Below are 26,229 nucleotides of genomic sequence, written 5' to 3' on the forward strand. Positions count from 1 at the left end.
TGTGTTGTCAATGTGACCAAGTCATGTGACTTTTTCCTGTGGACTTTATTTCCGTCCACCCCCTCACCACAGCCGTCCACAAGAGCCTCCCGAACAGACACTCAGGTCGTCACCACACTAATGTTGAAAGGGATGTTAATCCCTTTCAACAACCAGAGCCTCCCTACGTGAACCCCGGGACACCCTGACAGAGTGCGGGGCATGTGAGGTGCTGCTTGGTCCCTCAAGTGCTGCTGCTACTTGAGTCACACACACACACACACACAAGTGAGTGTCCCTAACATCATATGTCCGCTCCTTCTAGTACCCACCTCCTCTTCACCATCAACACTCAAGTCCTGTTGTAGTTTTAACTTTCACGTTCTTACACCGTGATAATAAACTTTCAATGATAATACTATAAATCTGTTATCATCAATTGCAGGTATATAACGACTGATGTAAGATGCAGGTCATTGTCTTAAGGCGGGCGAGCATGATCAAGTACGAGAACCAGTGTAGCAAAATGTATTTCTAGCAGCTGATGTGTGCATCAATCACTGCCATGCCAACAGCCCTCAATACACTCCTACCTCTCTCACCCCCACTACCGCTCCTCGACCAGAAACCCTCAGTCACCATTGCCTTTAACTGACGGCCGAGTTTCTCCCAGCGACGCTCAATAACCTGAGAAGCCACAGCCACGGTCACACCACAGCACCTCACGGCCATCCCCTCCCACTAACCTATACACCGTGAACACTGAGTCACAAGCAGGGTCACTGTACCTATCACTTATTATTTTTTTTTAACTGCAAATCATCCAACAAGTGCCACAGTTACCGATACACTGTGCTGTGTGGCGGGCGGAAGTCTTATACAGACACTCATATTTTTGCTCTAAACCAATATATTCACGGGTTATATGAGACTGCACTGATCAACGTTTTCACGCTGGCTACTGGATTTCACAGTTTATTTACAGAAACCAAGTGTAATTTTTTATACCTTTTGTGCAAAATACATTTTTTTTAGTTTTAAGATCACTTCACGAGACTAACACGGGAGGATTGTGTCACCAGTCCGTGTAGTGCCTGAAGGTGCTTTTGAAATACTCATGTTACTACTGCACTTAGGACTTCTAACTTCAATCCCCTGAAACAGCAGATAATACCAAGAGCATCACCACTTGATACAGTAATAATGTTTCCCAATCAATTCCCCATGGTGTCCATCTCGCTAAAGACACAAGTAAACAAGTACACACCCAGTAGACTCGCGGTGCTGAGTACAGTACAGTGAAGCGTGACCTTCCCGTATCGTTCGTGAATGGCCTGTTTCAACAGCTGGCCAGAGCAGGGCTCTCATGTTCAGTAAGTGCCCCCCCCCCCCACTCCTCAAACGGCTCTTACTGACTTTAACTTTGTTCCACAGTTACTGCCGACCTCCTCTCCTCTCACCACATCCATAAACAACATTAAGTAAGAAATAGGTGACCTCCTTGCTGTGCCACATTCATAATCTCAATTACACAGTCTTCACGGGAATGGACAGACGGTACAGTGTGTCTACGTAATGTTCTTCTGCGTAGGTAAGTACTTTTTGCACGATGTGACAAGACTCATCCTACTGGGGTGTGGCGCATGTGGCCCATAAACTGTAGCCACACTCACCTAACACACTTGCTTCGTCCCCTTGACCCAGCGCAGAGCCTGTTGCACCGCATTACCCACTACGACACCTGAGACACACCACTACCACTCACTCACCTTAATCCCAAAACCAACCATGAGCTTATAACACTACTGCTGACGGAGGACTAAGGCGGTGCACGAGTAATGAGTGACAAATGTAACTCGTGTTTCCATCTATCCTACACATTTATCACTTGGTAATTATCAAGGATGAGCCCAAAAACCGGACAACTCTCCAACTGCATCGGTATATGGATTAACATGTAAGGTTCCCATTACGCCTGGGTAAACGGAACTAAAGAAACTTGCCCGAAGATCGAACCCGGAGTCACTCACTTGCGTGGCGAGTATGTTGACCACTACACCATTAAGTGCAACGTTTGGAACCCATTCACAGCTGGGAGAACTTGAGTGCCCCAGGCGCGAACCAGCGACCTTTGGCGGGAGCCCAACACTGTTTCCACTCAGGCGCTACACCTGCCCAGGTAACGCTGCCACTTATTTTACACAGAGTCGAGAACCGTGGTGGGTGGGTGGGTGTGTGGGTGGGTGTGTGTGTGTGTGTGTGTACAGAAGGTATCACGAGCAGAACTGAAAGCCTACTATCATCGCCTTGAGAAACTTACACGGTAAATATAACGGCAAATGGACAGAAACGTTATATACAGTACTGAACATAAAAGCAAAATCACTTCTACTACTATTTTCCAACAACCTCGCTACACTGATTTTTCAGTTCTGCTAAACATGAAAAAACACCTAGTAGACATGGGCTCCAAGTGTAGGCATTTTGAGGGTAATTCTTCACTCAGACTACAGCAGTCGTTGTGAGGTGGACGGGTGTTGCCGCCGATGACCCAATACCAGGCCTTCTGTTAACTTCAAACAAATGCAAGTATTTGTGAGGCTGTACCTTGGGTGTGGGGTGGTACTCTCACCACCATTCTTCCTTCATCAACTTCCTGGCAAAGGTATAATACAGCCATCAGTGCTGTGACCAGGAGCATGTCCGAGCCCCCACCATGTACATCTCCCATACTACGGACATCAACCCATAACCTAGATTACAAATTCACCCAGCTGGTGGTGGTAGACGACCCTCAACAGGCCTGGTTGAGGGCAAGTAGCACAACTGGAAAAAGTACTCAAGAATATTACATGTTACAACTTACAAGGGACATAATTGTACAAAATTAACTAACCTTCAAAACAATAAAATGAAAATTACAAAATACCAGACCTGAAACATATTCATGAAAAAAAAAACAATCCTCAAACAGCCATCGTCCTCTGTAAGCTAAAGTTACGTATACAGCTAAAACTTATAACAATGTAGCTAGCCAGCCAAGATTTGACTACGCGGATTTGTAACCACGGAACAGTGACACCTTGGCTGTAGTCGGCGCCCAGTCTGCGTCAACAAGTGGTAGCTCAGGCAGTACTAGAGGACAATGGGGATGAAGTATGTTAAGTAGCTACACTCCAGGTCAGTTATTATGGTATATACATTTATTTATTTTTAACTATTTATTGTTTTTTTATGAATCGAGTTTCAGCAAAAATTTTCACATTTATTGTTGCCTACTGTGGCACACCTGGCACTGAACATCATCTCATTAGTGGCACACCTGGCACTGAACATCATCTCATTAGTGGCACACCTGGCACTGAACATCATCTCATTAGTGGCACACCTGGCACTGAACATCATCTCATTAGTGGCACACCTGGCACTGAACATCATCTCATTAGTGGCACACCTGGCACTGAACATCATCTCATTAGTGGCACACCTGGCACTGAACATCATCTCATTAGTGGCACACCTGGCACTGAACATCATCTCATTAGTGGCACACCTGACACTGAACATCACCTCATTAATGACAAACCTGGCACTGAACATCACCTCATTAGTGTCACTAAACATCCTCATTAGTGGCACACCTGACACTGAACATCACCTCATTAATGACACACCTGACACTGAACATCACCTCATTAATGACACACCTGACACTGAACATCACCTCATTAATGACACACCTGACACTGAACATCACCTCATTAGTGGCACACCTGACACTGAACATTAACAGAGCCAACTATCACCAGACAGCCAGGTTCCGACAACGAGTATAACGACAGTCAGAAAAAAAGATTAAGTAAGTAGCAGTGTCAGTATACAGCACACCGGCACTCAAGGGTAAACATAACCCAGATAAAGTAACCACCAGGGGGAAAATCCACTTACTCGGGGATGGCTACTTAGTCACTTAGCAAGAACGGACCACTTACCAGGAACGGACACGTACATTATCTTAGAGTGTACTGTACCTTAACTCTACCCTGTACATTCCACCGAGAGAGAGAGAGAGAGAGAGAGAGAGTACAGTGTGATGTGTGTGGCGACGACGATGCAGCCGGGGAGAGAATCGGCACACAACCCTCACTACATCAGCGGGGAGATGTCAACAGATAAGGCAGGTGTGGCTGACCGGGGGGGGGAATAGACCACAGCAACACGCGGTGGTGAGGCGGGGAGGTTAAACCAGAGGAGGGGGAATGGAAAGCGGGGATTGAGAAAACAAAGAGAGAGAGAGGCGGATGAAGGGAGGGAGCAAGGAATGAGGTGTGTGTGTGTGGGAGGACTGGTGGAAGATGTTGACAACTTCACGACCACACCTTGCACCCCCTGTCCTCAGAGTCACTCCCACAGCACTACCCCCTCCACCCCCTGGGTGAGACTATCTATGTTGGCTCGGTTACAGTTAAGATGGTCGGGCATCTTGGTTTACATGTTGGCGGGTGTCCTGTCCTACACCACACACCACCGACAACATTTTATAAGTCTGTAACGAGAAAATGATCTGTGACTCAGTGTACCGAAGTGAGGTTAGGTTAGGTTAATTTTAAAGTGAAACCCACCCACCCACCCCCATGCAGTCCTGCTAGTCTAACCGCCAAGTATAATAATTTATTTGATCGTTTTAATATATACTTCCGTCTTAGGTATTGATGTATACAGTAACACCATCTAACACACACAGTATAGGTGGTCATCATAAAGCCTCCGTCTCGCCAACCCTCGTGCCCCCTCACTCCCACAAAAGGACAAACATTTTCAAGCTGGTGGTGGTGTGAAAAGGTGGCTTCAATTGGGTGAATCTAGAGGATGTTTTTGAGGGAGTGATTCGTAGAAGGAGGAGGTGGAGGAGTAAGTGGGGACTGTGTGAGAGAGCGGGTGTGTAGTGATGCTCCATAAACCTAAGTGGAAGTGATTTAGGGTGCGGGCCGCCACAGTGCAGCTCTCAGGGACCTTCAGTTACACGACGTCTCCTTTAACCCCACACACCCAACACACACACACACACACACACACACACACACACACACACACCCAACACACACTACCACACACACACACACACACACACACACACACACACACACACACACACCCAACACACACTACCACACCCAACAGCCTAACACACCCACAAACAAAAACTATCACACCCAAACAAATTCAGTCTAATGTATTCACGACCCAGGCAGGCACTAAAGCATCATCATCACACATCTTTACGTACAAATTACCACATTCAGCCTGATGCCCCGTACGTAATGGACCCAAATGGAGCTACACTACGACTTGAAGACATCATTTTGGTTTAATCGGTGGGTGGCAGTTTATGAGAAGAGAGATTGAGTATCAAGGCGTGAGCACAGATGTAGGCGGGAGGTGTTAAAATGGTTGATATCCGGGTACTGAAGGGGTTGGCAGGGTACCCTTACTTCAGGAGGGGGTGCTGATGGGGAGCAATAGCCGTGTGGGGGTCGCGGTGTAAGAGGGAAGGGAGGGGGGGGGGGTCCATTACTCCCGACTAGTGGTGGCAGAGAACCAAGTGCATCACCCTCGCGGTCACAGGTTCAACTGCACTCACCAAGTCACCACCCCCCCTTACACACACACTATACCGCTTCACCCTATAACTGGCCAAACTTCCACTGCACTAGTCTCCAACAAGCTAATTAATACGTGGTCTACAGTCCGTTTCACATTCAAACAAACTAGAAACACTCGGTTTACTCCAACACAAAATTAATGCGAACGCCTAGTGGAATTAACCAATAATTTATGAGGAAGAGTGACAGCTGAACCAACACTCCCCTCAGCATCCAAAACAAATGAGTCAGAGCGGCCTTGTTCCGTGGCGTGCACCGGGGAGGTTGAGCCCGGGCAGGAAGGGGAGGGGTGTGAGGTTGGTGTAGGTGTGCATGAGGCAGGTGTTGACGCGACCCGCCACGTGTAGTAACCTACACATCCTCACTACACACACTCGCTCCCTACCATCTGTTATCTTATCATCTCTTGACAGTTACTATTACTTACTGACTGACGCTACACCGAGCCTCCCACTCATTACCTCTCACGCACACTACCACCTGTTCACCACTCACACTACACAATTGACCTCAGAACCTTAGTCACACAATCATTATAATTACCTCCATCTGTCACAACAAGGATCACGACGTACAATAATGCAGGATTATCCAGTATATGTACACTTGTGATGAGAGAGACCGAAGGAAACTGTAGCAGATGGGACAGTAGAATGGGGAGACAACCAGGGATTCATGGTGAACACAGTGTGGAGTTGTGAGGGAGGCTGACACCACCGCACAACGGTGAGTCACCGCCACGCACCGCTGCTCTCCACGGCCCTGATGCTGCTGATGGAGCAGCCTCTGCTCCACCAATCATCACATAATGACATACACCTTCATACAGCCCACCTACATACACATACACGCTACCTTTACTTATCACCATTTTCTGCCACTTTACCCTATAGGCGAGGCCATAATGACAGCGGGGCAGGGAAGGATGTGATGAATACTGCCGTTATCCCAGCCACGCACGATCCCACCCGGGTATACAAACATATTTCTGTTAAATAAAAGGGAGAGGAGGGGGGCGTGGGGGGAAGCAAAGTTAGCATGTGCAGGCGTTGGGAACATGTGCCATCCACAAGACATTAACTTCTCATGTTTCCCTTCTGAAGCCCTGTTATGCTTTACCCTCCATCTGAGAAAGGGCGTTAAGGGGTGTCCTATAAACTAAACTCCCGCGCTTGTGCCGAGGAAAATCTAAGCTCTGACATATACTCGACTAAGTACGAAGAGATACCTTAGTTGATACTGAAACAGTTTAATTATCGCAAACACAAAAAAAAGGGACATGAGACTGAAACCGCATTGACGATGGCCTAATGGAAGAACAACAAGTGGGCTGGACTAGCAGGTAACTTTAGTGGAGACGAGGTAACACACCACACCACCGTCGTCACATATCAAAACCAGAAGGGGGCAAGGGAGACCCGCACCACTGTTTTAGAGCGGTGCAGTACGATGGTCGAGATACGTTACGGCAGGGTCATGTGGAATAGAAAACAAGCGATAATCTCACGACACGTTTACGTATTGGTTGGGTTAGGTTAGTCTTCACCCGACGTTTCATATTATTTCTGACACTTGGGGTTTCGATACTTTTGGGGGGACTGGCTGTACAGTACATGTAAGTGGGCCAAAAATAAAGAAATGATTTTAAGAGCATGAAAAGAAACGACCAAAACATTATTGTCCATTTACATCATGTAGGAGAGAATGGCGCAGGGAACAGCAGCAAAGTGGAGAGAGACAAGATACAGAGCCAACGAGAGAGAGAGAGAGAGAGAGAGAGAGAGAGAGAGAGAGAGAGACACACACACTTGCTGTTGGAGGAGGTCCCAGGGGCCACACACGACCCTCGCCATCCATCATCACCAAAACACTCAACAAGTACACTACGCCATCTCGTTCTCACGCCTAGGCTCATCCATTGTTCAATATTTCATTACGTTCTCATGTTGCTCATATTATCACACAAATGCCAGATTCTTTGGGTAGGTTTCGTCTCCACAGACCAGTAGTGTCAGCACCCAGACCAATACCCAGTAACATGACCCTCATACTAAGGTCGTCTTCCCACATGTCCACCCACTGCCTTCCATCCCTCCTCATGAAACAAATCCCGATAAAAACTAACACTAAAAATGTACAAAAAAAAAGAGTATAAATAAAGAACACTGATTTAAATACTACACATAAATGGCGGCATTATGAGTAGCTAGGGAGAGGGTGATTGTTGAGTGACCGAGGGGGGGTGGGAAGTCATAATGAGGGTGTGCCTGTAGTGTACTATGTTGGGAGCGGTCGGCCACCTCCTGGGAACCTACCCCATTACCTTCCCCTTCACTACCCTCCCTCCTAATTATAAAAAAAAAAAAAACTTCCTACACACCCCTTTCCATTCCTCTCCTGCCAAGCACACTGCATCTGGGCCACCATTGTTTCCAGCACCAAATCCCCTCGTCACCACGCCCCGAGCACAATGAGCACCTCCGTTCCCACTCCTACCTCACCATTAACCCCTCAACGTTCTAATTAATACATCAATAATGAGAGAGAGAGAGAGAGAGAGAGAGAGAGAGAGAGAGAGAGAGAGAGAGAGAGAGAGAGAGAGAGAGAGAGAGAGAGAGAGAGAGACCAATCGCTACAAGAACAACCTCATTCCAACCAATTTCACTTGTGTACTATAACTGTGCTGAAATTCCTTGACACATTTACATATTTTCAGATTATGGCGGCTATACTTGTTAATAAACCGTTAATTACTCTCACACACACCTAACGGCCACCATAACTACAGGTGATTATGACAGAGGAAGTAAGTTCTCCTCATTGTTCTTGTTAGCTTCGTGCAGGGTCAAATAATCTCTCTCTCTCTCTCTCTTCAACACTACCCACCTAAAATGCCTCCAATAAACAAACCCCTTGGTCGTGGACGGGAATGGTTATGTGTTGGGTCCACACACACACACACACACACACACACACACACACACACACACACACACACACACACACACACACACACACACACTTTGGAAATTTAGAATGTTGGCGCACGTCTTCCTGTACGTGGTGTTAAATAGTAATAAAAAAGACCAGGAAAAATAACCCTCAATATGGCTTGGTTGAAAGGAACACACACACACACACACACACACACACACACACACACACACACACACACACACACACACACACACACAAACCAGAAGAGAATGTGTGAGTGTGTATAAGAATGGGGTTGCATCAGGGCCGGCGTGAGAGAACCAGCGTTATCAATTAAAAGCATTAAGCGTCCACCACCCAGGCTATACACGGGGGGGCCTCAAATAGCGGGCGGGGTGTGTTGGGGAGAGGGGGTGTGTTGGAGAGAGCGGAGGGGGCGAGTTATAGGGAGCGGAGGGGCAGTGTTGGAGGGGAGTGGAAGGGAGGATGAGTCCCTAAAGAGGAGGGAGGAAGGTGTGCCGGAGGGAGATGTGTCTGTGAAGGGGAAGGGTGGGGACACTAGGGGAAGGGAGGAGTGGAGACAACACAGACCTTCAGTTTCTGTACATACTGAACCTACTGTCATAATCGGGGACATGAATACTAACCCCCAAGAATGTGGGTGACCGCATCTCCACTAACACCACTGGACCGAGACTGAATGCACAATTTAAATGCATTGGTCGCCAAGCATATCACATCTAATTTTGTAAAATTTAATTAACACACAAAAAAATCTAATTTTGAGTAGTTTCATGTTTGTTGTTTTTCCTTAAATCACTTCAACATTAACCTGACGCCTATGAGTGGTTTAACTCTACTGTAGTTGTCCTTTAAGACTGACAACAAATAAGTTATGTTCCCTACTTTAAATGTCTTGGTGTTTGCTCCCCGCACCTCACACATTGTTTAACAGAGAGGCTTTAAAGCAGCAGCAAGGTACAGTATAAAGCTAACTATTGTGCTATTACCAAAATCGTCAATTTGATGTACTGTATTTTATTCAGTTTACATAAATATACCTAATAGATTACCGCGTTCTGCACCAGTCTTGGCCCTTCAACACGAGAACAGTTTATTGACGACCTTGAGAACATGCAAAACGAAAACCACAGAATTATTCTAAGTTATCTCACAAAAACTAAAGAATTAATTGAATTTGGGAAACCGGTATACCGATACCCAGTGTTAAAGGGAACATAATTAAATCTGACCTCATGAGAGCACTGAGGATTGTGCTTAGTGGATCCTGGAAACAAGGTCACCATACCACTGCTGGAACACATTAGTCCAGCAACCGGTGAACCATAGTACACACACCCAGATAACAGCTACATGTTATGGTGGTTGGTTGAGTACACCAGTGAGGGACAGCGCTACTCTCAGCTATTGTAATGTCTTTAACATCTCATCACCCACTTATTACCGGTTTCTATACAGTGTTTACCCTCAGTTCACTGCTAAAGCAAGCCCTTGGAAATATCTACAGGTATACTGTCTGCTCTCTCAACGTTGTCTTTGGGAGGGCTGAGTGTTGGTGTTGTGACTCAGCCTCAAGGAAACGAACAACGGAGTAATTGAACATTTAATCTACAAACTGAACAGCTTGTTAAGCTCGTTGTTGCCCTAAAATTTGTTGGTCAGAACCAGAGATACTGTAATCATTTGACTCCCTACCCTGAACACTCTCAGCTCGGAATGTCACTTGTCCCAGGAGATAGACTCCTACGTAAGCTGCTCACCGGCTAGGCATGGGGTGCACAATAAAGTAGCTGCACCCAGTAAGGAAATTTAAAAATGAAACTTTCACTGACGGCGACACATGCTGCTTAACTAACACCTCCACTGTAAACCTCAACCTTTATTAATATTCAAAACACAACATATGCATAGAGATGGTTTTCTACTAAGTCAAGTCTATCATTTACCCTGAATATGCCAGCCTTATCAGTGGATGATCCTGCCCCTGTACAGCACAACACCAATACTATAAAGTGGACCAACCACCACCACCCGTCTCCGCCACCATGGTCACCTAACCTTATGACCCACTGTGTTAAACTGCCAGTGTTCACTGGCCCATACTGCTGCTGCTAATCCTACAATGATAAAAACAATCATCAGTAATACATACATACATAGATACATACAAACACACACACACACATATACATAGTGTGTGTGTGTTTGTGTCGCTAAATGGGTAAAGAAAAAGTGTACCCTATAAATGCCATTAGGAAGGTAAGGAGCGGCTCTTAGTTAAGGCAACACCAGCTTCTAAATTTACAAAGATATAAATATTCTTTCATATTTAACTCACATATGATGAATCACAATCCCACTGGTTAACTTAACATTGAGGGAAAATTTGACAGGAAACACATTCCAGAGCAAACCACCAACATGCACTAAAATATCCCCTTGACCGAGCATTCACCTGTCCTTCCTAAGCTCAACTATATGACACACACACACACACACACACACACACACACACACATCTTGTGACTTACTGTAATTACAATAAACGAAATTCAAAATGTCAAACCATGGACGCGATTCATCCACCTTTAACTTCGTCCCATTGAGGATGATGAATGGCTGGAAAATTCTGACCAATCTCAGCTTCTCGATGCCATTACCATGGAAACGCACTCTACTGCCATGACAGCCAGACGAACTTTATTACCTACGTGTCCTTATTGTGTCAACACTTTTACACATTCCTTAGTAATGAATACTTTATATCATAGCAGGTAATTACAAGCCAGCATAATGGTGGGAAAACACTCGAGCGTTACTAAGTAGGACACGTGGGAAGGGATGTGCGTCCTCTGGCGCGTGATGGTGAAAGTAGGAGCTCCTAATATAGAAGTTGACAATACTTATGACACAGCTTCATCTTCAGCAGAAAAAATACAGTGTAACAACTAGTCTGTAATTTGTAACTTAAGATAACGCAATGCTCTTATATATTCCCTAAAACCCCAAATTCCCCAATACAGGACAGTACAGTGTAAGTTTAACAGTGGGTTGCCACAACAGACACCGTGTAAGCCAAACTTCCTCAGACAAGACTGATATGATTGATTCACAGTAAGACGAAGCTATAGCCACGGTTTACCACGTGTTTCTAACTGACGAGAAAAAAGAGCCATGATCACGTGGCTGTGAAAACCTGCCTCTAGCCCCACACACTGCCAGCACCTTATATAAGTTTTAATTTCCGTGATCACATGGAGAAGCCACGTGTTAACATTTATCACACATGGCTCTGTTCAGGATGTGTCTCACTCATCAGACCCATGAAGGGAACGGTGTATCCAGCATCACAAGACACAATTCTTACCTGTAATATCTCCAGTTTATTACCTCAACATCTTATCAGGACTTTTCTTCCTGGGTGGGTCGATCAATACCACTGATCCACTGAGACAACAAGATCACCTAACTCGCTTAACACTTCACCATGCCTTTAAGGATTCCCGCTCTTGATTTCCTAGACTGAATAACGACGAGTTTATACTAAATAATAACCACACAAAGTTAATGACTATTGAGGATTATCGTAATTGTCATCTTCAGTGTGGAAGAAAAATAACAATGGGTCAGGAAAGCTAAGTAATTACTGATCACCGTGATATTGAAGTGCTTGGTATAGTGACGCATGAGGTTACGTGGCCCCTCCCCCAGTATTGTGTATAGTGACGCATGAGGTGGTGGCCCCTTCCCCAGTATTGTGTATAGTGACGCATGAGGTGACGTGGCCCCTCCCCCAGTATTGTGTATAGTGACGCATGAGGTGACGTGGCCCCTCCCCCAGTATTGTGTATAGTGACGTGAGGTGAAGTGGCCCCACCCCCAGTATTGTGTAGTGACGCATGAGGTGACGTGGCCCCTCCCCCAGTATTGTGTATAGTGACGCATGTGACGTGGCCCCTCCCCCAGTATTGTGTATAGTGACGTGAGGTGAAGTGGCCCCACCCCCAGTATTGTGTAGTGACGCATGAGGTGACGTGGCCCCTCCCCCAGTATTGTGTATAGTGACGCATGAGGTGACGTGGCCCCTCCCCCAGTATTGTCAACACTTGAGTGAGGTGAGACGGCAGTAACACACACCCCACCACCACCAGTAATGCTCAACTTAACGTCACACTGCCACACTTTCTCCTGCACTAACCTTCCCTGAACACACACACACAGCTATAAGCAAAGTCAATCGCGTGCAGCCCCGCCTTAAATAACTAACACAGGCTACAATTATTCAGCAACATTCATCCACTGTTAGATACTATAGTTCACAATATTATCTGGACTTAACATGTGCAGCAAACATAGTAAAAACCTATGTGGTAAAAGTAATAGAGTTGTTTTTCAATGTTGCATCCACTATCTGGCACAGTATACAGCTACCTGGCGACGTGTACAGCATGTGATGGGTTTAATTAATAAGCCATACTTCCAGGCACCCAGTCAAGACACAACCAATCGTATGCATTTAAGAAACCATCAGCACAACAATTTGTATACTGGACACACAAGAGCTCGCCAGGTCACGTACAACACCACCTCATCAACAACCACTATTCTCCCTGCCTCCCTCCCAACTGACTCACCGTCCTCCGTCCTCCCTCACCCCTCTCCCTCTCTAGCCCTGGGTCGTATCATAAGAGTGTCGCTGTTAATGGCTGCTCGAGAAACGTTGCATTACCAATTTGTTAAAGAGTTAAGTGACCCGTCAAATCCCACCTGATCGGATACAGTGAAACTTCCATATAAGGGGATCTCTCTCTCTCTCTCTCTCTCTCTCTCTCTCTCTCTCTCCCTCTCCCTCTCTCTCTCTCTCTCTCTCTCTCTCTCTCTCTCTCTCTCTCTCTCTCTCTCTCTCTCTCTCTCTCCTCTCTCCCTCTCTCTCCCTCTCCTCTCTCTCCCTCTCCCTCTCTCTCTCTCATATAATCCGTTAAATGGAGAAGGTTTCACATCAAATAGACCCTCGATATAACGGACTTTCCCCTCCATATAATCCGTTAAATAATAGGTTTCCCTGTACTCCCTACGGGACCTTTACACCCACTTCAACTCTATTCCCCAGGTCAAAATTAATATGTATAGGAAAAACATATTTACCGGGTAGCAGTAAACAGAGGAACTAACTAACCCTAAGAGTATAACTTAGCCCACCAGCATACAGTTAACCTCACGAGGCCAATAAACTGAAAACTGGTTCATCCATTTCAACCACCTATGGTCCTGCGGCAATGTGTTGAATTCCAGAGGCAAGCAAAGGAACTGATACAAGCAAAGAGGTACTGACACAAGCAAAGGCATGGATACAAGCAAAGGCACTGATACAAGCAAAGGCACTGATACAAGCAAAGGTACTGATACAAAGGTACAATATCGATATGACAAGTGAACAAAAAAAAGTCGCTAGGGGGGAGGGGGGGTTATTAAGGTACCTGGGCGGCAATAAACACGGCGACACACACACTACATGTTTTTCTACCTCGCTAAGTTATGTCTGGCTACGGCGACACACTGTCTCCACCATCACTATTTTACCAAACACTTACCCCCCACCCCACACACACACCTGACAACACTCCTCTAATCCTGCCTGAATTGATACTTATAATCAAGACAATTTAACTTCTGCAGGGTGAGGAAAGCAATGAAATAACGAGTATCAAACTTGGTAAAACTCCATAAAGCCAGCGACATTTAATTCATTCACATAGCGTGCAGGGAGCCTTATATATCAGCAAATTATGTGTCATTATTCTTTACGAGGCAACAGTAGTAATTTTTGAAATAGCCAGGTGTTGATATGTATTTAAAGAGACAGGTAGGTAGGTGGTGGAGGATAGAAGTAACACTGGCATCAGGAGCACCATGGGCGGGGTTCACAACACTATAACCAAAAAACATACAACAACACTCAAACATTCCGAACCCTTGTAACCCATAAGGGGAAGTTTGTGTAAATAATGGTGAATCTACGACCTCCACACATTAGTACCTTATACTGCCCTCCAACCCATAGAGCGACGACTACCACAGCATGTCCCAGAACTGTGGCGGGAACGAAAAAGTTGTGTAACATAAGGAGTGAGGCACCAGAGGCAACATGTAGCTCTGGTGTTGGCGAGGAGCGTGGCCCCGTGGTGAACTAGCCTCTCACAGCTTGCCGGTGCTGGTGCTTGCAGGGTGCAGTCATGCATGCAACGTCAACCACAGCCGCCGGTCGATCACCTGTGACTACAACCACTAACTACAGGAGGTGCAGCCACAGGTAAGACTCCCTGACCAGCTGTTCCCCCTTGCACCACCTGCTGCCACACCACCTTCAAGTCGCTAACCTCAGTCACACACATGCAAGCTTAAGATCTCCTCGGCACCAACATCCCCAACGCGACCAGCATCATTCATAAACTGAGGTGGAGTAAGGCAGTGGTTGTTGGAGCGGCGACGCCCCTCCCTCCCTCCCCCAGTACCTGCCGTGGCCGCCCAAGACGGAAGACAGCACACAATGGTCGGAGCACACTAGTGTAGCCAGGCGTGCAGGGCACCTCTCACAACGCCACTAACTCAACCCATCAACCTCTATCACTAACTTGTATTACTTTTTTTCGACAAGAACAAAGGAGGATGGTTCGACCCTCAAAGAAACCTGACTCATCTCAAGGTTAACTTACGGATCATCTCACAACCATTGAATATATACGCCTCTCCATCCATTCAGTGTATACAGATGATGTGATGTAATTAACAGTTTCCGCTCAAGCAGACATTCATGACCAGTGCCACCTTTGTCAATGTCCAAATCACAAGCATTTAATATGAACATACTGCAGTATCAGTGTCTGGCCCAAACACATCTATTTTCCTCATGGTTAAAACAGACAACTACATCGACGGTTGAGATACAAGTGCCTCCCGATCCTGTGATTGTGTTATAAAAGATAGTCTCTTTATCCACAAGTTGACTAGAACACCAAGCATCACCTAACACCAGGCCACCAACACGATGAAACACTGTGGCTCCAATTCCTTATGTTTGGATCTCAATAACATGACAGACAAGGGCACGAGAAGGATATAACATGATGGAGTGGAGTGGTGGATGATGTGAAGGAAAAGAGGACGAGATGGTGACGGTGAAGAGGATGACGGGTGAGGATGAAGAGGATGACGGTTGCGAGTGACGGGTCGACACAGCGACCTTCACATGACACTTCCGCCGCGCAACAAACTGATGCTATCATCCTCTCCCACAACCACAGGCCAGCTCCTCTTGCCTCTACCTAAGCCGGATACTTGATGAGGTCATCAGTCATCCTAGACCACACCTTCCTCCAGCAGCATGAGACGGGGGGACTCAGCACACATTACACTACATAAAGTCACGGGTACACAAGGCTGGCCAGTGCTGTGGTGTGGGAGAGAGACATGCATGATCTTTCCCAGAATCATCACACCCTAATAACAGTGTCTCACACCCAGTAATGATCATGATAAACTAGAGACAGTCGTGTAGTGTACTTTACCTGAGCGTCACCTCCCGCTACACACCTGCAATATAGAAACACAACATTAGTCACACTCACAACACCATGTTATTAAACGCAATAATGAATAATATCATAGAGGAAAATAATGACTTGTGAATGGCTTATATCTTGCTGGAGCTTTCTTAGGGTAGTTTGTAGCCTACTACTTTTCCAGCCATGTGTTCTACTGTAAATGTGTTGTTGTAGTAGTAATAATAATAATACACTAATATGAAACCAAATTTTAAGACAGACCCCAGCACACACACACAGCCCCGTATTTACTATAATAAGTACAGAACTACCTAATTACAGGCAGTGTGACCTGGTTTGCTCCTTTTATCATCATCCATTTTCTTATCACTATTTCTAATTACAACACTGTACGGTATACGTGTTCGTTACTGCACACCTCTAGTGTTTGAAGACTGATGACAAATACTGGTACCGTTTTTCATGGTTCAACGACCTTACACTCTCCTATTTCAATCACTAATAAAAAAAATTGTTTTGACCACATGCTGCCAGTACTAGCGCTACCAGGACGCTGCCCTATGCTGCCTGAAGACAATATTATGAGACAAGACAGACTGGCAGGTGGTGGTGGTGGGGGAAGGTTTCAAGCACGGCAGGTTACCTTTTTCCTTAACTGTGTCTTCAAACTGTGGTGATCAGAGAAACGGTTTAGCTCTTTAAGAGAAAAAAAAAAAGCCAAGCTGACTAATATCACCCAAACCCATGACCATCAATATTTACGTCCCATAACTCGGGCTTCTCCAACATGGTAACAACTATCACCAAGCTCTGAGAAAAACAAACTGATAGACTTGACAGTAAGATTAAAAGGTTTTGGTGACAGGGGCAGACGGGTGGTAGGGGGTGTGAACAAGGCGAGTGAAGCAGGTGTTCTGGGGGCGTGCCTGACAGAGGAGGAGGAGGAGGAGGCGTGTGAAGGTTTGGGCGGATCAATCAATGCAGCGTAACACAGGTATACCACACTGCCCCCCCCCCTCTCCTACACATACTGCATTGTGTAATTTCCATCAAACTCTTACTCTTCACCACTTGAATATTATTAGAGTAGTTCAAATCACTGCTGCGTGTGGTCCACTCAGTATGGACACACACACACACACACACACACACACACACACACACACACACACACACACACACACACACACACACACTATTCATTACAAAGGTCAAGAGGCGCGAGTAACAACATGGAATTCTTGAAAGCTCACATCGCAGTATGAGAGAGGATGTGGTTCTCATTTCTCGCTAAAACTTGACGTAATGTATCAGATCACACACACGAAAACTCCTGACTCATCCACGCTGCTGTTGACACTACTATCTATAAACCTAAACTATTTAACACCAGCAGAGTAAAAAAAAAAAAAAACCACTTAATAAAATATAATAATTATCACTCTTGTAGACATGAAAACAAGGCTTATAAAGTAAACAAAAACACAGGAGAGAGAGAGAGAGAGAGAGAGAGAGAGAGAGAGAGAGAGATTGAATGTTTCAGCGGGCAGGTACCTCAAAGGTCTCGCATCACACCACCAACCATCACGCTGGTATTGATCGATGTTGTCTGTCTGTGCCCTTCCCACCACTACCAACTACCATCATCAACACAACACCACTACCATCACCACTGCCTTCACCATCACAATACCACTACAACACCATTACCACCACACCACTACCATCACCACTGCCTTCATCACAATACCACTACAACACCAATACCACCACATCACTACCATCACCAACACCAATCAGATACATCAGTACAAAATACTGGTCGAGTCATCATCTAACCTCATCATAACACATATCACCTAAAGCCTAATTATGAGAAGATAATTGACGTCAAAAAGTACTCCTGTCATATACGAACAGGGGTGTCATCGGTCTCTCCCCCTTCACATCCATTTCAAAACAGACTTGTATTAGCCCGGCAATACAGTTCACTTATGGAGGTGGTGACTGCCTGCAACCTCAACCCTGTGTGTGTGGGGCTGACCTTTCAGTGCACTCTACTAAAGCTCCCTCGCGGCCCACTAATACTGCAATGGAATCCCAAATGAGACCTTCTCGGATACTTCCAATAAATATTCGGGGGGCGGCTGTGGTGCCACTTTGAACCCTCCTTTACTGCCACACACACACACACACACACCTCCAGGGACCCGCTCAACCCTGCCTGGGGCTCTAGGTGGGGTTAAGGTTGAAGGAAGCAGCGTAACACCTTCCGGGAGTCACAGGTTACGGGTCTGCCACATAACTAGTAATTCCCCCACAACCTGCTGCCGGCGGGGGACGATCTTTCCCCACCTATTTCCCCCACTCACCAGTAACTTTCTTCACATTAAGACGGGACCAGTCACGGTTCTGCTGTTTTTGATGGGTGATTAATGGCGTCACAGTCAGTCATGGAGATGCATTTAAAAGTGAAAAGTTTTTTCTTCAAAATTATAGCCAATATGTTAATATTTTCATGGTGCAGTTAAGAGCAATGAGTAATGGGGCAGATGCTGTTCACTTGTGGTGGTTACAAGGAGGGTGAAGACTGAGTCAACAGGGTGGGCGTCGCTCACCTAAACCAGTTGAGGGTGGTGAAGCACAGGCAGCCACCCTACAGTGAAGGAAAATATATATATATATATATATATATATATATATATATATATATATATATATATATATATATATATATATATATATATATATATATATAATTTTTTTCTTCAGAAGCAGCTGTATTCTGTTGGTGCCGGGACACAAGCTACAACCCATCATGTAGTGTACTAGTGAGGCAGGCCCGTATCTTCGCCTTTACTGCTACTTGTTATTCCCAACTTTCACATTGTCAAGTGAACAACAAGACGGGTAGACCGAGCCCCGGCTGCCAACTACACTTGTTTTATTTGTAATGTTATCCTATGATACTCTAAGATTTGCTTCTTTTTGTGTGAGAGAGGGGGAGCATTTAGGGCAAGCGGATAATGTAGTTACCTGCACAACTATACACATACTTACACGCTACAGAGAGAGAGAGTGTGTTACATGACTCCCTGGAGGTACAGTACAGTCTACGGTACAGTACTGGTGCACGGGGAGCCGCCACCGGCCAGCTGTGAGTCCATCATGAGTGGCGGCAGGCGTGACTAATCAATGAGTCGCCATACAACCCCGTAACATGACACCACCCCCCTCCCTCCCCCCTACCACAACGTCACCGCACCTAGCCACCACAACCCCCCACCCCCACTCTCTCCCTCAACCTACGGGACACACTCCTCCCTCGCTCCACCCTTCCTTTGGTCAACAAACCCACCCACCCCCCCAACAATGGTGTTTGCTCGCGAGTAATCATCCTCATCGCCTCAGTACCGTTGAAGCTGACCTCGTGACACTATTAAAACTGGACTAGGACTGTATAGTGTGTCGTTAAATAAGAACTGGTTGATCCGATATATGCATTATTACGTGGAGTACACACACACACACACACACACACACACACACTATCATGACCCAATTGTCAGCTATTAAAACGACAATTACGACTCCTCAAGACACACCAGCAAGTCATGGTTGAGGTAGACGGCCACAAGAGTAAGTTTTTTGATATAATAATGCGAGGCCGCCACCGGGTCTGGGCCTGGCCGCCACCGGGTGTGGGCCTGGCCACCACGTCGCCAGGGTAATAACCGTTCATTCACCACCACCCGCCCCGCCCACTACACCTCCACAGTAGTGTTTCATCTTTTGCCGATTTATTTTATTTTAACTTCTTAGGATATATATATATATATATATATATATGCGCTTTACTGAGATATCATTGCAACGCTGGGGGAAATAATATACGTGAACCTTGAACCAAGTGCTGAAGGTTTGAACACGTTCCAAAACTTTCAGAAATGTTGCGTAATCATGTGTACGATACACATCAACCAAAAAATTACTGTAAACTGCAAACTCAGTGAACAGTGAGACCCATTACCCCAGTGTTACTTCTCGTGCAGGGAGGGCGGGCGGGCGGGACCTCCTGCTTACTGGAGACTATTTACGGGCTCTCTACTGCCGCTGCAAACACTGGGCCACACCTTAATTTTTGGGTCACTCGTTCACCACCATAACAAAGCTAACAAGGATCAACGTGACTCCGTCTACCTCCTGTAAACTCTTACCGTTACTACAGGGACGCCTCGCCTCCATAACAGGTTTTCCGCAGTACGGAGAACAAGGTATACAGTGTCTATGATAAATTTTATTTATATTGATTGAAAAATTAAGAAATGGAAGATCAAAGACAAGAATTTATAAAACCTTTTCACATTTAATAGTTGTAAAAAAATAACTTTACTGTACATGTCTCCGCTAATCAACACGACACATTTAAAGTCCCTCTTTGACTAAAACTATTTGCATTTATTTAAGGAAATTACAGGCCATCAGAATGTATAGAACCAAACTGCTTCCCTCTGAGTTTCAACAAAATCAACAAGAAAAAGGAAGTGTTTCACGGTTGCAATTCTCGAATTCCTGTGACGAAAAAATAAAAGAATGGATAAGAAACCGCAAGTTGCCCCCAGAGGGCACGACATAATTATGACAATGGATCTGTTTGTACAAACTTTCACTCCCACTGTTTCTCCTCAAACTGATTTGTTTGTTTACAAAGTTACAATACAAGATCCCGGCCTCAACTTACTTATCCGGAGAAAAGCGCACGAGAAGGTTTATCTGGGGCCCATACTGGCCTGTTAGTAATGCCGCGCCGGGAGAAACAAGATGGTTGTGTACATCAGTGCCAGGGGTCCAACTTATGGGGGTCTCCCCAGTACCAAGCTCAATATGCTGTAGTTTACAAGAGTTGTGGTCAACATGTACTTTACCGCGCCAGGATAAGTCATGGACGTGTCCATCAGTGTTAATGTCAACACGACTTAATTACTAAATAAATTAATTAAAAATTGAAGAAAAAATACATATATGAAAATATGGTACCACATCAATATATTGACTAAACTACCAGGTTTATAAATTATTGTAAACCACACGACACCTTTTTTTTTATTCTGGCTAAATGAACCGGTTACAATTCAACAGCGGAATCATCATAGTGAGTGTTTCGTTATTACTGTATCGCCAACATGCGTACCGAGTATACTTACTGTAGGTGTATGTGTGTTTGTATGTACGTGTGTGTGTGGAGATATACTGGGTCAACATGGCTGCAAGGAGAAGAGTAAATTGAGTAATATTAAGTGAACACCACGGAGCTCGTATGTGTGGCAGTCGACATACTTTGTTTAATATAAAGAATGATTGAGGTTAACGTGGTGGACGGAGGATCAAGTGACTGCCACCCTGGGTCAACATGGCTGGCTAGTGTGACGACAGCATCACCTGAGTTGTTCTGTTTCATGTCAACAGAGCCAAAGTGGTGAGGGTGCCAGCATATCTTGCAAAGCAAATATCATCATGAAAACTTGCAGGCTTATGTGCAATATCCTGACCAAACCTTATATTTGTTGTTACTTAGTTAATGGGGAAGAAAAGGCGATGGTTAACCCACAGTGAGGTGACGTGAGGACGGAAGAGGGGAACGCCATACCAACGTAGGAGGAGGAGGAGGAGGAGGAGGCGGGGTCATCGTCCCTGAAGGAGAGGACCTCCTCCTCTCTTGCTGCTGATCAATAGCCGGGTCCTGGTCGCCAGCCCCGCCCTGTCTGCTCTCTATCCTCCACCACCACCCTCCACTTCCCCCCACCACCACCACCCTCCACTACCTCCACCACCACCCTTCACTTCCCTCCACCACCCTCTACAGGCCACCCCTTCACTCCTCACTATCACAAAAGCTCTTACCGTGTGCCTCGCCCCAAACACATCTCACTTACGAACAAAAACTCCCACCATAATTATTTTTACCAAGGGTGGCGGCAACATGAGGGGAGGGTTTCCTTGAAAGTCAGTGTCTAATAAGGTCAGTTGGAAACCCATGAATTGTTTCTTTTTGACGGCATTGTCTGAGTGAGGCGTCAGGAGCCAACAAAAAAATCATTTATATAATGTGACGAATATTATTTTTTAGGTATATTTACATAGTGAAGATAGATATTCAAAGTCATTTTACAACCCAGTAACAGCAGTGCAGGTAAAGTAACATTGGTATACGCACAAATACAGGTGATAAATCATCATTGTTGATATTTGCAAAACGCTAAACACACAGAAACACTATTCAAGGTCAATGTTTGTTACCACATCATCCATCACCTTTTATCAGTTCAGGTTCAGAAATTTTACACACAAGTACACGTGAAGACTTGGGGTATAAGGTAGAGAGCCAGGCTTACACGTGAAGACTTGGGGTATAAGGTAGAGAGCCAGGCTTACACGTGAAGACTTGGGATATAAGGTAGAGAGCCAGGCTTACACGTGAAGACTTGGGATATAAGGTAGAGAGCCAGGCTTACACGTGAAGACTTGGGATATAAGGTAGAGAGCCAGGCTTACACGTGAAGACTTGGGATATAAGGTAGAGAACCAGGCTTACACGTGAAGACTTGGGGTATAAGGTAGAGAGCCAGGCTTACACGTGAAGACTTGGGGTATAAGGTAGAGAGCCAGGCTTACACGTGAAGACTTGGGATATAAGGTAGAGAGCCAGGCTTACACGTGAAGACTTGGGATATAAGGTAGAGAGCCAGGCTTACACGTGAACTTGGGACCAGGCTTACACGTGAAGACTTGGGATATAAGGTAGAGAGCCAGGCTTACACGTGAAGACTTGGGATATAAGGTAGGTAGAAGCCAGGCTTACACGTGAAGACTTGGGGTATAAGGTAGAGAGCCAGGCTTACACGTGAAGACTTGGGGTATAAGGTAGAGAGCCAGGCTTACACGTGAAGACTTGGGGTATAAGGTAGAGAGCCAGGCTTACACGTGAAGACTTGGGATATAAGGTAGAGAGCCAGGCTTACACGTGAAGACTTGGGGTATAAGGTAGAGAGCCAGGCTTACACGTGAAGACTTGGGGTATAAGGTAGAGAGCCAGGCTTACGTGAAGACTTGGGTATAAGGTAGAGCCAGGCTTACACGTGAAGACTTGGGGTATAAGGCAGAGAGCCAGGCTTACACGTGAAGACTTGGGGTATAAGGTAGAGAGCCAGGCTTACACGTGAAGACTTGGGGTATAAGGTAGAGAGCCAGGCTTACAACTCCCAAGTGGTGACAGTATTATTATAAAACTGCACCACGTCTTGCTAGATATTGCTAAACTGTGCGGGGGAAAAAACATCTTTAAAGGCAGTGTATATATTTTCCGAGATATCCTCCTGTATAGACAAAAGCCGAAAGAATTAACGTATCTCCGGAAGTTTCATTATAGACAGTAGAAGATTATCTCCCTGTGACAGTATATTTCTTAAGGAAGGGGAGGAGGGGAATAAAATCAGAGTCGGGGTTAGCGTGACATCCACTCCTCTCCTCTCCTCTCTTCGTCCTCCACTTCCTGCTTGTCCAGGCATAGTTGAACCTCGGCCTTCCTCATCTCCCCCCACCCTACCCATCCCCCCACCCCACCCCACCCACCCCCGTATCTCCCATCCCCGTCTCAGTTACCATGGGTGCTTGCTTGCCCTACATTGTCTCGCTCGCGTCATTTAAAGTTTACATTCACCAGCATTTTGCACACACCACACACACTCTCTCTAGCCGCCATGCTTCTCTCTATTAAACTGTGTGAGATCGAGTAAATTAGACCATGAATAATACATACATACATACATACATACATACATACATACAGACGGTGGGTGGGTGTGTATAAAAAAAGCCACCCTCATCACGCTGCCTCTATACTACGGACACCACAACACTGTACATCTCACTTAATTTCCTCCTCCACTCATCACATGACTCCACCTCACTCACTACACTTCCTCCTCTACATCACCACTACAAGTATACACACTACACTTACTCCACCATACCACCAACACACTGCCTACCTTACAGCACCACACACCCCCAACATCAGTGCGCCCACAGTAGGCACTTTACTGCCCTTCCCTCTGCAACAATATTCACCGGAAAGGACACAACAAAACACACACACACACACACACACAGGGAAGCCTCGCCATTGTTCACCTTTGTTGTCATCATATTCACAACACAACTGCTCAACAGCGAAGCTAATTCAGCACAAGTAAATCTTTCGAAGTTTATATTCCACGTGTAAAAATGACATCATCTCTTGTTTGGGTAGAGTAAGGAATGATGTCATTTCTACTCGTGATATACAAGTGTGTGTGTGTGTGTGTGCTCTGGAGGTTGAGGCGGGTAAGGACAGCGTGAGGCGACACTGGTGTTGAAATACTGAAGGTCGTGAGGCAACGAGCAAGGTTTTGTTACACGCTCCTCGTCTCTTCCTCCTCATTTCATACTCCCCTCATTTAATAATTCTACCTACCTATTATTTCTTCCAGTTTCTCTCTCACCCATACAAAGACAGGTTCCCTCACCCGCCCACCAGTCACTTAACACACCATCATCATCTCCCCAAAGTTTTTAAAGGGCACTACGGGTCATAATTTTACCGCCAACAACTCCTCTGTTCCTAGTCCTCACCTTCATCATCGCTTTACCCCCCTGAGGCAAACACCAAACTCACATCAGTCCTCAAGGTTCCCGCCACACACTTGTGATCAACTCAAACTGTTGCTGTTCGTTTTGTCTCCACACTTTTATCGCCGTAATCCTCCGATACAATCATGTTTATTTGTGGCAGGAGTTTCACACACACACACACACACACACACACACACACACGTACGTCTACTGAGGACAACCCGTAGTGGATTATGGTCTAATGCACCACAAAGTCATCGAATGATACAAATAATATCAACTCAACATTTCCAAAACTTACAAAGTTCGACTCTGGTAAGGTAAACATCGCTAAGATAACTAATCTAATTTAGCCTGAAAGAAGATACGCCGAATAAATTTAATTAAACTAAACAAAGTTAATCAACACGTGGACAAATTTTATGGACACTGTAATCGTTATTTAGTTCACCAGAGAAGAGTTGTACATCACCCCATTAGTAGTGTTGTATATGAACGAGGAGAGAAGAGACGTTAAAACAATGCGCCGTGTGAGAACCACTTGTGTGATCATCACTATTGAGCTTCTGGAGCAACAGTCTCCTTCACACTTACGGGGAGGGGGGATGAAGAGGGCAGAGCAAAGAGGGGAGAGAATGGCTGTGCTAATGAGGGGAGGAGAGGGGAAAGACGGGGCAGGGCGACAGAGCTAGACACCGAGGCGCCCCACTCCGGCTCCCTGCCAAGCCACTATCAACACCACTCACTATTGCCACAACACAACTCACCCGTCTGCCAAAATTGCCAAATGACGATCTCCTAAACTAATTATCTTCCAACGTGTTCGGTTAAAAGATGGTTATTCCGGTTCCAAGATTAGTCATGCGACACACAGTTCGAAAATAAATTCTTTGAAATAAGTATAATAATAATTCTGAAATATTCTCTCGCTGTATGAACCTTTACATCACTTGAAGCATGGAGCTAATTTTAACAAGCACTAACGGGAGCCGCGCGTCGGAACAACCTCCGAGACCTGTCCAGGTGATTTGTGTGGCGACTCGAATCTAAACAGCCACTTTGTGAGACTTCCATGAGGACATAACTCGTGTTAATTATACACTAACGAACATACCTAACTAATTCACAATTCTAATATTATGAGTTACGCTGAACTCAATAAAGGAAAAATGTACACACACACACACACACACACACACACACACACACACACACACACACACGTACGTCTTGGTCTCTGGTAATAACAGCCTCGTGACTCGACAAGACTGTAACATTTACACTCAGTCAAGAACAAGTGGTTGGTCAAATTAAATTCCATAAGAGATATTACAGAGAACAATCCTACCCAGCATCTTCAAAATTCCATTCAATTCAAAGAGTACACACACACTCGC

At 45.6% G+C, this 26,229-nt stretch overlaps 1 protein-coding gene across 21 annotated transcripts in view; it reads right to left on the reverse strand.

The window, feature by feature from the left end:
- LOC121866458 (protein hu-li tai shao-like) overlaps nucleotides 1-26,229 on the reverse strand; it is a 134,810-nt gene that overhangs the window by 38,617 nt on the left and 69,964 nt on the right. The window contains exon 2 of one of the 21 annotated variants that reach the window (XM_042366145.1): nucleotides 16,166-16,190. The exons of the other annotated variants lie outside the window; for them this stretch is intronic. The gene's annotated coding sequence lies outside the window, so the exon portion shown is untranslated. The remainder of the gene's footprint in view (nucleotides 1-16,165; nucleotides 16,191-26,229) is intronic. 21 annotated transcript variants of the gene reach the window in all.

Source organism: Homarus americanus, unplaced genomic scaffold, assembly GCF_018991925.1.
Source record: "Homarus americanus isolate GMGI-L3 unplaced genomic scaffold, GMGI_Hamer_2.0 scaffold16430, whole genome shotgun sequence".
Lineage (NCBI taxonomy): Eukaryota > Metazoa > Arthropoda > Malacostraca > Decapoda > Nephropidae > Homarus > Homarus americanus.